At 41.8% G+C, this 13,374-nt stretch overlaps 1 protein-coding gene across 2 annotated transcripts in view; it reads right to left on the bottom strand.

Annotated features, from left to right (window-relative positions):
• PRKCD (protein kinase C delta) overlaps window positions 1–11,142 on the bottom strand; it is a 61,026-nt gene extending 49,884 nt beyond the window's left edge. Inside the window, exon 1 of one of the 2 annotated variants that reach the window (XM_057367986.1) lies at window positions 11,011–11,142. The gene's annotated coding sequence lies outside the window, so the exon portion shown is untranslated. The remainder of the gene's footprint in view (window positions 1–11,010) is intronic. The other variant, XM_057367987.1, reaches the window with a different exon arrangement.
• Between the last annotated feature and the right edge of the window lie 2,232 nt (window positions 11,143–13,374).

Raw genomic sequence — 13,374 nt, 5'->3', positions numbered from 1 at the left:
TCGTTACAGCAAATGTTTCCAATTACATGAGTCTGGCATCCTTTTTTTGTGCTTTTAAGAGGAGAGAACAAGAGATATGGCTGTCTTTCTTTTGAAGTATTTAAATGTTCAGTGTCTGAGAAGCATTAAGTGGTCAGCCCAGCTTGGAGAGCTGTTAATTCAAAACAGAGCTGTGTAACTCGCATGGCTTGTTTAAAGCAAACAAAGAAAACATCCCTGTGTTTGAGACTTACTCAAACAWTTTTTAGTATTAAGATCAGCTTTACTCACTGGAAAGCAGCATAAAATAGTAGCAAGAAAATCAGATTTATTAAAAAAAAAATCAAAGAAAGAAAAATACCCAAACCATAATACAAGCAGATAGTTTTTTGCAACCTAGAGTAGGAGTAATGCTAAAATCCTTCCACAGCCCCCCAAACAAGATTTATTTGCCAGTGTGATGAAGTCTTAAAGGAAGTATAAACTTCAGAATTCAAGCATGCTATCACACATGACGTGTGTATCAAAATGTTTTAAAATAGTTTAGAGCCTTTTCCTCACTATCTATTGAAGCATCRTTTCCCAGCAAATAATATTCCAGTAACCAAGAGATTAAGGAACTGAAAATAAATGTGTGGGTTTTTTTCAACTGACTTGCATTAAAGTCATCACAGATGTTATTATAGAGTCTTGTAACAAAAAAAAAGGAAAGAAAAAGAACAAGTTATGAGTCTCAAAAGAGTAATTTTCTGTTTGAGTGTGTCCCTTTGACAAAACTGAAACCATGCCATGTCATGACTTTCAGAAATAATTTTTTAAAAATTCCATTTAAAAAAAAATCCATTTTAGGTTATTACAGCCACAGAGTACTGTTGATAAGTAAAATTAGTTTTGTTATCAACCAGACAAAGCTCAACTTGTTGCTGCTCTGGTAATTAATTCCTTGTCATTTCACATGGCCAGAAGGGCAAGAAAGGTTTCTTCCTGGATATTTTTCCATTTAGAGTCCTAAATAATTTGGCAAGTTTCATCCATCAATCAAATGAAAATGCTCTAACAACAACAGCAGAACTTGTATCCACACAAGTGGCAAATCAATTTACAAACATTTAGAATTATTGCATTTGCACAAGATTTTGTATTTAACTGCATCAATTTAAGTGCAGACTTAAAGTGGACTGCCACATTTGCTTAGACAAGGCTTAGCTACGATAAACTGACTCAGTCATTAAATACCTATATAAAAGCTCATTTTCTTCAGGGAAAAGATGGGGATTAATTACTAAGTTAGCTACAATCCCACATTATAGAAGATAAATGGCTAGTCCATCCCTAGGGGCAAAAAATCATTAAAATAAAAGACTTCTGCTTTTTATGCTACATTAAGTATTTACCCACAAAATAAAGCACTGGAAAATCCTGGAAAAGTCCTTTCACTGTTTATATGGGGTTTTTTGGGGGGAGGGAGGAAGAGGAAAATTTGGTTCTTTTTAAAGCACATTAAATTCTGCTCCGCAATCAAACAATAATTATCAACCTCACATTTGGTTTCAGCACTGATATAGATAATTCTTACCATTTTAAAAGAATGGATTTAACCTAATCTCTACCTTATTTGGAATTGCAGTATTTTATACATTAAAGTAGATTTATATTCCCACAAACATATACTAATGTTTTACTCAGAACTGCTTACTAAATGCACTACTGTGCACTTTAGCTACCACACTAGATTTCAAGTACTGCTTATTTTAATAACATATGCTTGAACTCGTTGCAAATAAGATATGCACTAACTCCATACAAGAAATCTGCATGAAAGTARTTTTGACTCACAATTTGGACCTGCAAGGACATAGATGTTAGAGTTAAAATATACATTAAATTTCAAATAATCWGTATTAAAGACTCCTTGTCAAGATTTGCTTTTTAAAAGGAGAAAGAAATGATATTGCATGTCACATTCAAAATCAAAATACAATTCTGGGAAGGTGAACACTTTGCTGCAAGAAGTCAGCAGCTCCTTGCTGCAAAGTTTTGAAAGAAGGCTTATGCAATGTGGAGTTCTAGTGATGGAAAGATTGGGTTCACAGTTATTAACTGGTAAGAGAATAAGGAAATGAGTACAGAACAATGCACAAAAAGTAGGTTATTGAAACTAAAAGCGGATTTTGGTCACAAGAGGCCCTTTCATTTGTTCTTTTCTCCAGCTATAAGGTGGAAGAAAAAAAGAACAGAATTCAACATAAGGAGAGACAATGAAGGACCGGCCTGTTTTGGCTTTTTCTCCTTAAACCCATTTCCATATAAACTTTTTATCAAATAAATATTTCTCTTTGCTTCAACTGCCACCCACTGGAAAAGGAAAGCAATATTAATTCCAAACTGCAAGACCCAAAATAGGTCAGAAAATCAATCTGACACACGCTGGTACAGATTACATTAAAACCCTGGGGTTGCCTTGAAAATCTTAGTGGCACTGCTAGAAATCAGCAAGCTTGCAAATTMAACTGAAACAAAAACCAGGATATAGCAACAAACCAGGGCTCCACTTCCTCTCCCCACCCTGGCCCTGTGAGAGCATTTGGGTTGTAGTAGAAAAGTTTTGAGGAGGAGCTGGAGTTCCCAAGGATGGAGCAGGACTGGCAGCACAGGGTGGAATGCAGGTGAGCAGCATTGCAGAGCCTGGCATTTCTCACCACTCTGGGCTCTCCTTGCCATGCTCCAGGTCCATCTCTACACTCACAGCTCTTCTCTTTCCCACCTGCTCTTGCCTWACAGCACAAATTCATCAACTTCCTYGCCTAAATGGCAGTTTTGTCATTCCCACTTTCCCTTACCAGCAACTGCCATATTCCCTTCAGTGGACATATGGGGTGTGTGCGGTGCACATTCAAAAACTTCATCTTTTGAGAAACAGTCACGTGGAAAGGTTTGCTGAGAAAAACCCGTATAGCTTGCAACAGAACATTATCACTCAATTTGGACAAAACTTGTTGTAATTTTAGTTAAAATAAACCCATCTGTACACCCCCAGCGGTTCCCTAGGTCAGCAATGTGAGGCAGTAGCACAGCATGCTACTCCAGGCACAGAGGCAGCAGCAGAACAGCACACTGCACATGTGCCACAAACCCGCCCTTCCCTGGAACTGACTGTTGTGCAGAGATGCAGCCCTGGGGAACCTGCACCCAGACTGAGATGGCTCAGCCAGGGAAGGCAAAAATCACAGCTGAGACTGCTGAGGGAATGAGACAGACACACCCTGACTTCCTGGAGAGAAAAACAACCTCTGGCRAAATGAAACCAAATAAATGGGGAGAACTGGATTCCAGAGGACCTTCCATAGTTAACATATTCTCAAGTGCATATGTGATGAGGCAAGTTTTGCCAATAGAAYAGATACTCTGCAACGATGAGCTTAAAGGTATAAATTGATTGCGAATCCCCTCAATGCAAGGGTCCAAGGAAAGCGGAGAAAGGAAAAAAAAGGCTTAAGAACCTACTACAAGAATCATCAGGATTAATAGAGAGACTTGGTCCAAATAATGTTTTTTCAAATGGCCTTTACTNAAAAAAAAAAAAAAAAAAAAAAAAAATCCACCAGGAAAAAATACCTGGCAATACTCCCTCATGAAAATTCTCTTCTGTTATTGTAAAGGTGAGGAGTCCCCAGTGGAATGACTTCACTGGACTTGCACAACAAGAGATGCTTTTTTCAGTGGGCATAGCTGGGGCCAAGACACCTGCCAAGATTGTAATACTGCTTCAAGCTCTGTCTTTTGCTCTCTGGYTCCCCAACATATTTTTTTCTAGGCAAGTGCTGTCTACTGACCCCTGGTTTAACCCGTCCTTACCTAACCCTTGTGCTAGGTTTGAAGCAATGAGGTAGCTGGGGATGTTGGCATCTCYTTTTCAGATGAGAGAACAGGTGAAGACAAGTTCAAGTGCTATTGGCTTACTGCATTCAGTCCATAGCAAAACCAGATGAATTTTAGCTCTTAAATTACCTGGAAAAGTGTAGGTCCATATCAGGATGCTCTTGCCCCTGAGAAGCTSCTTCTTAGATAAATTTGTCAAAGAGAAATCGCAACTGTCAGCTACTGAGGAACATTAGCAAATGTAACCTGAGAGCGCTCACAATTCCCTGACACACCAATCTGCTCTGGATATTTGGCAATCAGCACCCCCAAGTCATTAGTGAGACKATCTGAGTTCAGCAAAGGCCACAGTCATCAGACACTTAAGGAAACAGCTCAGTCCCCGTTGAGCAATTTACAGCTCAGCATGAGCACAGCATTACAGACCAGCACACGGGATGTGAAGAAATGTCATCACCAGTGATCAGCAAGTGCAAGAACCGGACTGAAAAAAAAAAATCTAAAAAAACCCCCAAAACCATCGATACTGAAAGCACCTACAGTCAAATCTACTCCTTCACCTGCAGAGATACTTGTATGACTGAGGGTTTCAGATCTAGTTGAATAGAGATCGTTATCAAAAYGATAGATCCTGACAGCATCTGCTTGATGTAAAACAGCCACCATGCTCATTCTTACAGTAATAGATATTTATTTTTATTTTTAAAGTATAAGTTGGGGGTTTTTTTAAGAATTAGTCTTTCACAAGAGTTTTTCAGTAAAATACTTTGACCAGCAACTGTGGTCCTTAGCAAGTGAAATTCTCTCTTAACAGGCCCTAAGGAAATCAGTGAGGTACAAAATACCCATTTTGGTTACAAAGTCACACCAGCAAAATGCAGTCGCCAAGAGGCATTCCAAAACACATCGTAAGCATCTTGAGATAAAACACACAGGACAGTTAATATCATATTTCAAACTGACAGTCTTCAGTGTTATTGCAMTATGTCCATTTATCTTAACTTTCCTTGAGAACACGAGCTAAAAGTGTATGATGAGCACTAATTGTTACTGTCTGGACTACAGCTTTCTACCAAACTTTTGAACACAGGACTTTCTGAAAAGGAGGGACCTCTTTTCTTWAGAAAGAAATACAAAATTCCTCTTTTGTTCAAGTAAGAATCAAATACAGTCTCCTAGAAAAGCACAGTTCAGGCATCAAACAATGCGTTAGCAATTGCTTAGCTACCTTTGTACTCAGAATTTCCCACACAGACTTCAGAAACCAAGCTTAACCTTGAGTTTGGTTGTTAAGTTTTGATCATTTTTTCAAATATCTATCTACATGTTCAAGCATAAAAATCTTTTGAAAAAGCCTGTCTAAAAGTTAAAAACAAAAAAGCTTTACTGTCAGAAAAATCTGATATCACAACCAAAAAATTCTTCCTTAAGCTGTTCCTCGTAGGGAATATTAGTACATTTCAATGCACTGAAGAAAATGAAATATCTTTGAAATGATGAGGAGCAAAATGKTCCTGACAAACACTCAGATTTCAAGATTTGGCAGAAAAGCCATGGCAAAGCTTAAAATGCATTTCCTCAAGAAACCAGGAAAGATGAAAGAATCAAGTAAACAAACAAGCATTTTATTAGATCTCTAATAAATAGGTGTTGATGGGGATAGGAGTAGATAAAACCAAACACTCAGAAAGTAGCTGGACACTTGAGTGCTAAACAGCCATGCAGTTTTCTTTGTCATCTCATCATTACAAATTTATCATAAAATAAACAAGGCTAAACCAACACAGGTATGGGCTTCCAGCTCCAGAGCGGTAGCATGAATTACTTCATAGCTCAGAGATAGGGAAAAAAAGCTGAAGTTTAGATTTAATGCATATGTTTCAAGATGTGTTGTATCGATAGGAGGCAGCCAGGATTAAAACAAGTYCATAAATACCTAAATAATTTATGAGCCTGCAAAAGACTAAACAAAACGCWAGTCAAAGCCATTCATGCGCAAACRTASATGACRTTTTAGAGATTTTCTGCCATCCTGGAGGTGAGAAACAAGATACTAACTCAAATAACTCCTCTGAGCCCAGTGRGGTGGAAAGGACATCAGCCCACATGCACCTCTTCAGAAAAGAGGGGCACTCTTAGTAAGGTGTCTGGGAAGAGCCTGTTTTAGTAGGGTCTCTTTGCCACACACAGCATCCAGAGCAATGATACCCGACTGATTATCCAGTCTCCAAGGAGCTGTCCTGACTCCATTCCCTCTCCCAATGGGTAAAAGTGAAACCACCTGGTTACATTTCAACCAAATAAGATCATAGCTTTCYCACAGCTCTAAGCAAAAGTATAAGAAATAGCAGGATATGTATATACATTACACATCTGCTTTGCTCTCAAAAGCAGGTAGTACTTTGGAATTAAAATAACCTTGTTCTGAGGCAGAGGTATTGCTACCTTTTTTTTTTAAAGAAAAAAAAAAAAAAAGCTTGATAGTTGGCTGATAAAATGGGAGGAGATGGCAAGCATACACCCTCCTTCCTTAGCAGTCAGGCAAGTATCATATCAGGCTAAAGGCTTAACATGGATCAGTTCCATGAATTTATCTGTGATAGTCATTCCCAGACTTAATGGATGGTGATTATTATCATATGAACATCAGCTATGCTTAAGTATCCTTAAATAAACTTTTCCAGGTAGAGCATTTCACTCAATGGCAAAGCAATCACCAGAAAACACATTAACTTCAGTAACAGGATACCATAAAAAGTATTCTGTGGTTTTATGCACTTCCTTGGCTTGAGAAGTATTTGTAAAGAATYTATTTTATGACCTGCCTCTTGGATTTCTAACTATTGATATAAACCTGTGCTGCATCACTTCCTTCTTTTAGTCAGAAACTGTCAGCTCTATTGTCAATCAGAAAAAAACAACAGGTTCAAAACATAACTTATTTCATGGATGTCAGGGCACCTTGCTGTCACCAAAAGGCAGACATACTTTTTCACGTGCATAAATTTTAATCAGAAGAAAAAAACAACAACAGAAGATTATTTGAAACACACAAATATACATGGCAGATTTCAATCCTCTGCAACAACGTTACGTGTAATAACAGAATCTGGTCTAGAGCAGACCAGAAATAAATCCTGCATGACTCTTGCCAAGGTCAGATTTGTGCAGTTCCCAGCACTCCTGTGTACCAGGTCACTCATTTCTCTGCCTTTCCTGGGGTCTCTGGTACAGGAGCAGCACACCAGTGCAGTTTCCAGGCATAAAWGCAGTATGGGTAACATAGGTGGTCCTGTGCAGTTCAAGGCAATACATTGCTTCCTATGGAGCAAACTTCTGCAAAAATACTCAAATATCATAAAAACCTGCCAGGGTAGCTGTGGCTTAGAGAAGCAATGCCTCTTTAAGAAAGTGTAAAAACTCTTTCGGGTAGAAATAACTGCCTTTGAAATTAGAGCACAACACAAGCCACTTCAGCATTATTTTACCAAGGCTCTAAAGAGCTCTCCCAGGCTCATTTCTGTTAATTGCATCTTTGCAAAGTGCAGCCAAGCGATGCAGAATGATTACTTTTAATGTGCTACCCAAATGGATCTGAATGGGTGCAGCTTTCCCCTTTCCTTATTCCTGCTCCTTGTCCTTTGGCTCCACATGGAGCTCTACAGAAACAAATTCTGCACTCAGATGATACAGGTAAAGGAAAACTCAGAAAGACAACAAGTTTTGTCACAGAGCAACAGTTAAAAAACTACCAGAACACAAATTGTTTTGGTGCTTTTTAGGCAGCTTTTGGACAAAACCTGATTAGCAGAATGGAGAATATGCATTCAATGCAAGGATAATAACCCCAGAGTAAAAAGTCACATAATCTTTCTCATCAGTGGATGATTAACAGAGGAATYTGGCTCCTAACAAGTCAGCCAGCCCCCAGACTCCACTAAATCACTTCTTGTCTTCCTTCACATTCAGCTCTGACTCATCTGCAATAAACAGTTCAATTCCCGTCCTATTCTTTTTTTCCACCATTCCTTCTGCAGTAGGTTAAGTACATACTTTGCAAATGCAGTGAAGGGGATGGTGGATTACAGGCACATAATGCACTGGGACTGCATCAGGAAGAGACACACCTGAGTTAGCTTTGGGGAACTGAAATACCTGTGTCAGTGAACACAAYCCAGGCACATACCTCAGTGCTGGCCAACACCTGTAAAGTATTTACACGGCACAGGTCACACTGGGGCTTTTGCTGCTGCAGTTCCCTGCAGATGAGCTGCACTGAGCGAGCTGTGGCACATTCATACCCGCCACAGTCCCATCTCCAGTCACGGCTGGGCACTGAGAGGTGAGGAAGGGGCTCCTATTTTTGGGAGCAGCAGCCAGAGCTGCAGCGATGGATGGGCAGACTGTAGATTTGTGCCTCTGCACAGAGGCTGGGTGACTGGGAAGCCCTTCAAACTGGAACTAGGATGGAGGGTTAATTTAAACTGTTAGGCCCTGAAGTACTCACCAGAATCACAGGCCAGTTGAGATTGTGTCCCCGGAAGGGACATTAAAGATCATCCAGTTCCACTCCCCTGCCATAGGCAGGGACACCTTCCACTAGACCAGTTTGCTCAAAGTCCCATTCAACCTGGCCTTGAACACTTCCAGCGAAGGGACTTAATCTGCATGGACTTTAATTGTAATGACTGTGGCTTTTAGACATCAAAAYAAAACTCAGAGGCCTGAAAGCTTCTATGCTTTTCCCAGGAAATCAGTTACTTTAATAATAAATGGGCTCTTTCCAAGATTTATTGTTATTTCCTTGATCTAYATAGCATCAAATAGCCAAGTTTTCTTTAAGAGATTCTTCTAAAGATTTTTCTTTAGGAAAAGTAGCTACAAAATTTCTTTAGTTTTTTAGTTTAGAAATAGTTTCTAAACAATTCCTTCTGTGCAGAGCATCTTTTCAATCTCTGCTGTGTGATCAAAAAGTAAAATTTATTATGCTATTTCCCTGTTCCATTCAAAAAGAAAAATATGACCCTACTGTATAATCACATCAAAGTGGGTTATAATTCATGAAGTTAAAAATGGAAAAAAAAATTAACAAGGAGCTATTTTCTAATGAGAACAATAAGAGCATCTTCCTGACCAATTATCTCACACATACTKACTAAGCAGAATCACCTTATGACTTACTTATTACCCACACAAACATCACATCTATGAAACTGAATATATTTTTCTGTATGTTTGTATCAGCCACTGAGTGGCAGCAATTCCTTCAAACCTAAATCTGAATTATGAGATGTAGGATGAGAATCTCAAAGATTCCAAAATCATAATTCTCTTGTGCTGCCCCTAAGTTCTTTTGTGTTTAGCACTACATGCAAATAATAACAACTATTGAAATATCTTACTGTACTTTTACATTTTTCATGTGTTGAAATGCCAAAAGTAATGGACTTTATTCTGAAAATCATATTTCTGTAGAATTTGGATGTATTCAATTTAACAAAACATAGTAAAACTATGTGRGTCAAAGAAATAGAAAATGCCATCATTTAATAATTTCTTACACTGAASTACACACATGTATTTTACTATGCAACCCAAGGTGAGGATGAGAAATATTTTAAAAAATAAATCTAAATCTAGGTTTTGCAGCCTTATGTTYGCTTTCCTCCTCTCTATTTGCAGGTTCCCACAGTAGGATCTTGGGGTGACTAAAATCTATCAGTCCAAAGACAAACAGCTCATTTTTAACACAGACATTTTCAGGAACTACAATAAACAGGAAATCCTGCATATACACTTAAAAAAAAAAAACCTTATGAATTATTGCTTAACTACTTAAGAAGCACTTCTTCATAGTGTCTTGCTCAGAAATCTGTGTTGGTTAATGCTTGGTTATAGCTTCCTACCTGATTAGCACAATGCTGCACAAAATTATCTGAYAGACGGAAAGCTGAAGAGTTTATTTGCCATTACATTGTTAACAGACTATTGMATGTACAAGTCCAGAGACAAAAAAMAWTTAAAAGGAACTAAACACACCACAAGTGTATCTCAGATTTTGTTATCAACTATTTGTAGAGATACTATTATGTTGGAATGCAGGCTTTAAATGAGTCTCTAAAACTAGGTGAAGATCTAGCACCAGAACKGATTCTCCCACACCCATCTGCTCTGAGTCAGTTCTGTCCTCGGACGGGTCCAACTGTCAAGGGRCAGAACACAGGGCAATATCATCCGTGCACATAAACCTCCTGCAAGAGCTCCTAAGTCCAGATCAACACTGAGCTACTTGGACTATCTAGAAGTGAAGTGGTGCAACAGTCAGGGCCCGTGAGTAAACAGATGTCAGATGTAACCACAGAATGCTGTAATCCAATTATTTTAATATTTCATGCCCTAATGCAAACGGGGAATTCTCCAGCGATAAACTGAAAATTGTTTTTTAATAGATGCACGCCTGGCATGTACATATACAAAAGCTTCGGCATTCCTGCTCCTTCACTTCTTACTGTCTGTCGCCATTCAGCTGGAAACCTGACCATTTAAAGGACCGCACATTTCATCTGCTCAAACTCACTGTGGCACGGAGACTGAAACCGRCTACCGGGGCACTCGGGTGGGACAAAAAAGTTGGCGGTATCAAAGTTAGCATTTCTGCCGGGAAGAAACTCCATGTTTCTGTCAGGGACCGACCGCGACGATSTCGCTGCCTCCTCGCATCGGGCACAGCGCTCTCCCTCCCGCAGCCCCTCAGGCTTTCCCCGCTCAAGGTCGCGCTTGCCCCGCACCGAAGGAGCCGGTCCCGTCCCCAGCACCGCAGCGAGGAAGGGCTGAGGGCGGGCGGGTCCGCAGCCCCCTCCCCTCAGCCCAACATGGAGGCTCCGGAGGAGGCAGCCCCGGGGCCAGGGGCACAGCCCCGCCGCCTCCCACCCCACCCTGCTGCCGAGGCGCTGCCCGGGGCACWGAGGGGACGGTGCCTGAGCCCCGGGGACCCTCAATCTCTCTCCCTCTGGCTCTGCCCGCCGGGCGCCCCACGGAAGCCAGGCGGGCCGGAGGGAGCCGGAGCCCGTCTCGCTTCCTCCTTCACCCCAGGCGGGGCRGGAACTGCCGGGCGGCGGCAGCGCCACTCCGGGGGCAGGTACCGGTACTCACCGCGTCGGGGGAGCCGTCGGGGGCCGCAGCCGCCGCCGAGTTTCGGGCGCTGTCCCGGGAGAGAGAGAGCGAGAGCGAAGGAGTGCGGGCGGAGGGGCGGGAGGGAGCCGTGTGTGCCCGGCACGGCACAGCCCAGCCCAGCGCTCCCCGCCCCGCGCTCCGCTCCGCCCACGGGCGCAGCTGCGGCCACGCTCACCTGCTCCTGCTCCTGCTCCTGCCGCTCCTGCCGCTGCCCCGCCCCGGAGGTGCCGCGGGAGGCGTTGCCTGGCCCTACCCGGGCTCCCCGCGGCTCCGTCCCCTCCCTGCCCCGTGGTCCCCCGTGTCGGGGCCGTGTGTGGGACCGCCCCAGCCCTCAGCGGGAGCCCCGYGCTGGGCCCCGCCCGAGGCAGCGCTCCCACCTGGGCCCGGCGCCGAGCTGAGGGAGCCGCGCCCCTGCGGCCCTCGGGCTCTGCGAGAGTTCGGTCCGCTGCTCACCCAGACAGGGGAAAACCCCTGGGTCTGAGGTGCYGGAGTTCGAGGAGAGCCCCTGCCCGGCGGGGAGCAGCGCACAGGTGTCCTCAGCCCTTTACTAGGCTTTTGRTTAAAATATTTTGAAGCGGCTTCGAAGCCGCGGGTGTTGTTTTATAAGGAGGCTGAACTCCGTAGCTCTGTAGGCGCTGCCGTCACCTCAGCGTGCTCACCTCAGAGACCTCAGCCTTGGCTGGGGTGCCCAGAATCGGACGCTTTCCCCGGGTCATTTTGGGTGCTAGCCGGGGTTCCCTCAGTTCGTGCTCTGCTCTGAGTGACCTCGCTTAGTTTTTTTTTCAAATACTGCAATCGTTTGTATTAAAATAAGATGCTTTAGGGTTAGGCTTCAGCACAGGAATGGTGTAAAGTGTAGGAACCAGAGAAAACACCTCCATACTCCAAGGCAGGTCTTTTGTCAGCATTTTCCGACTCACTCAGGTGAGTTAAATGGGTAATTGCTCTCATATTTTCATCTTAAATGACCTCATTCTGCTCCAGCTGAAAACAGTGATGCAATTCCCAGTGGTTTTTTGTGATGCTGTGGTAACTGGGTGTTTCTCCAGGCAGGTGCCAGACCCTGGTGTGAACTGGAGGTGTCGGCATTGCGGGGGCTGTGACCCAGCTGTTACATGACTGTAGAATCATTTCTGAAATGCCGAATTCTATCCATTTGATGKCCAGCTTCTTTCCAGAGCATTTCACTTGATAAGTTAATGTCAGAGTTCCTCGCTTGTTCTGTCTGACATCATCTTGTAAAGGCTATARTATGTATATAAATCAGTCATTAGTTGATTTATATATGGAGAGTTTCATTTGAAGTAATTTACTTCAAAGTTGAGAGCTCTAGTACATATATTGCCAATTACAATTTGAGTGCAAGCAAGAGAATAGAGTCATCTGAGGTAATTTTCTCTTTACTTCTACTGCAACTTTAACTATATAGTATTTTCTACAGATACATATTCTTCTGCATGATAAAGTATGGGTTGTTTTAACCGGAACATCTAAATAGTATTTTCCTGGTTTGGGACAGAATGTCATCTGATTAGCTATGATGCTGTAATAAATTGTATGAGGACCCTCATTTAAAAATTGTGTAGATAGCTGTTATACTGAAATCTGAGGAGCTTTGTACGCATGGGCAGTTAATGAATGTTGCATTATAAAAGCAAAAGGAAAACTAATTCGAATCAGAGGAGAAAAAGCAGAAGATAATTATGGCAAGGAGTTTTCCTCATATCAGTACTTCTAGTGAAGTCTGGAAACAGTGCTTTAAAATATATTTGATTTAATTTCATGCTCTTTAGGTATTTAATGGCATGTAAGCGGTCAGACAGAGTCTATTTTCATTGGTCATCTTACCATATAATGTTGCAGCAAACCATTTGTTAACTACAGCTGCATTTAAATTAYTTAGAGCATCACTTTAGTCAAAGTCTTTCTGAAACAAGGTGTCATTTCTCATTTAGACTGTGGAAAAATTTGCAAGACCTGAAGAGCCTTGCCTCTCAYGTCTTTGTTCGTTCAGGGGGTTGAAGTTGGATTAGGACTGAGTAAAGGTGTAAAAATTTGACCCACAGAGAACGAAATAGAGGATATTCTCAACTATTCAAGTAACGTGACTTCAGAAATGTGAGGAGTTTCCTGGTACTGATACTTTCTTGCTGCCTATTTTCTGTAWTTTTTCCTTTACAATTCAGTTGTGCTAAATGCACGGAAATGGTCCTACACCCAGAGATAGTCTTTCATCAGAATACATTCTAATGCATCTCAGAAGGCTTTATTAACCCATTTTATGTGAAAAAATGGGGATGAAAAGGGGACAAAAATCAGTTCTTAGTGAACATCCTTTAGCAG

This window comes from Malurus melanocephalus, unplaced genomic scaffold (genome assembly GCF_030028575.1).
Source record: "Malurus melanocephalus ecotype Western Australia unplaced genomic scaffold, MMel_1.1 scaffold_87, whole genome shotgun sequence".
In the NCBI taxonomy this organism is placed as follows: domain Eukaryota; kingdom Metazoa; phylum Chordata; class Aves; order Passeriformes; family Maluridae; genus Malurus; species Malurus melanocephalus.
This window is presented reverse-complemented; position numbering and strand designations above follow the sequence as displayed.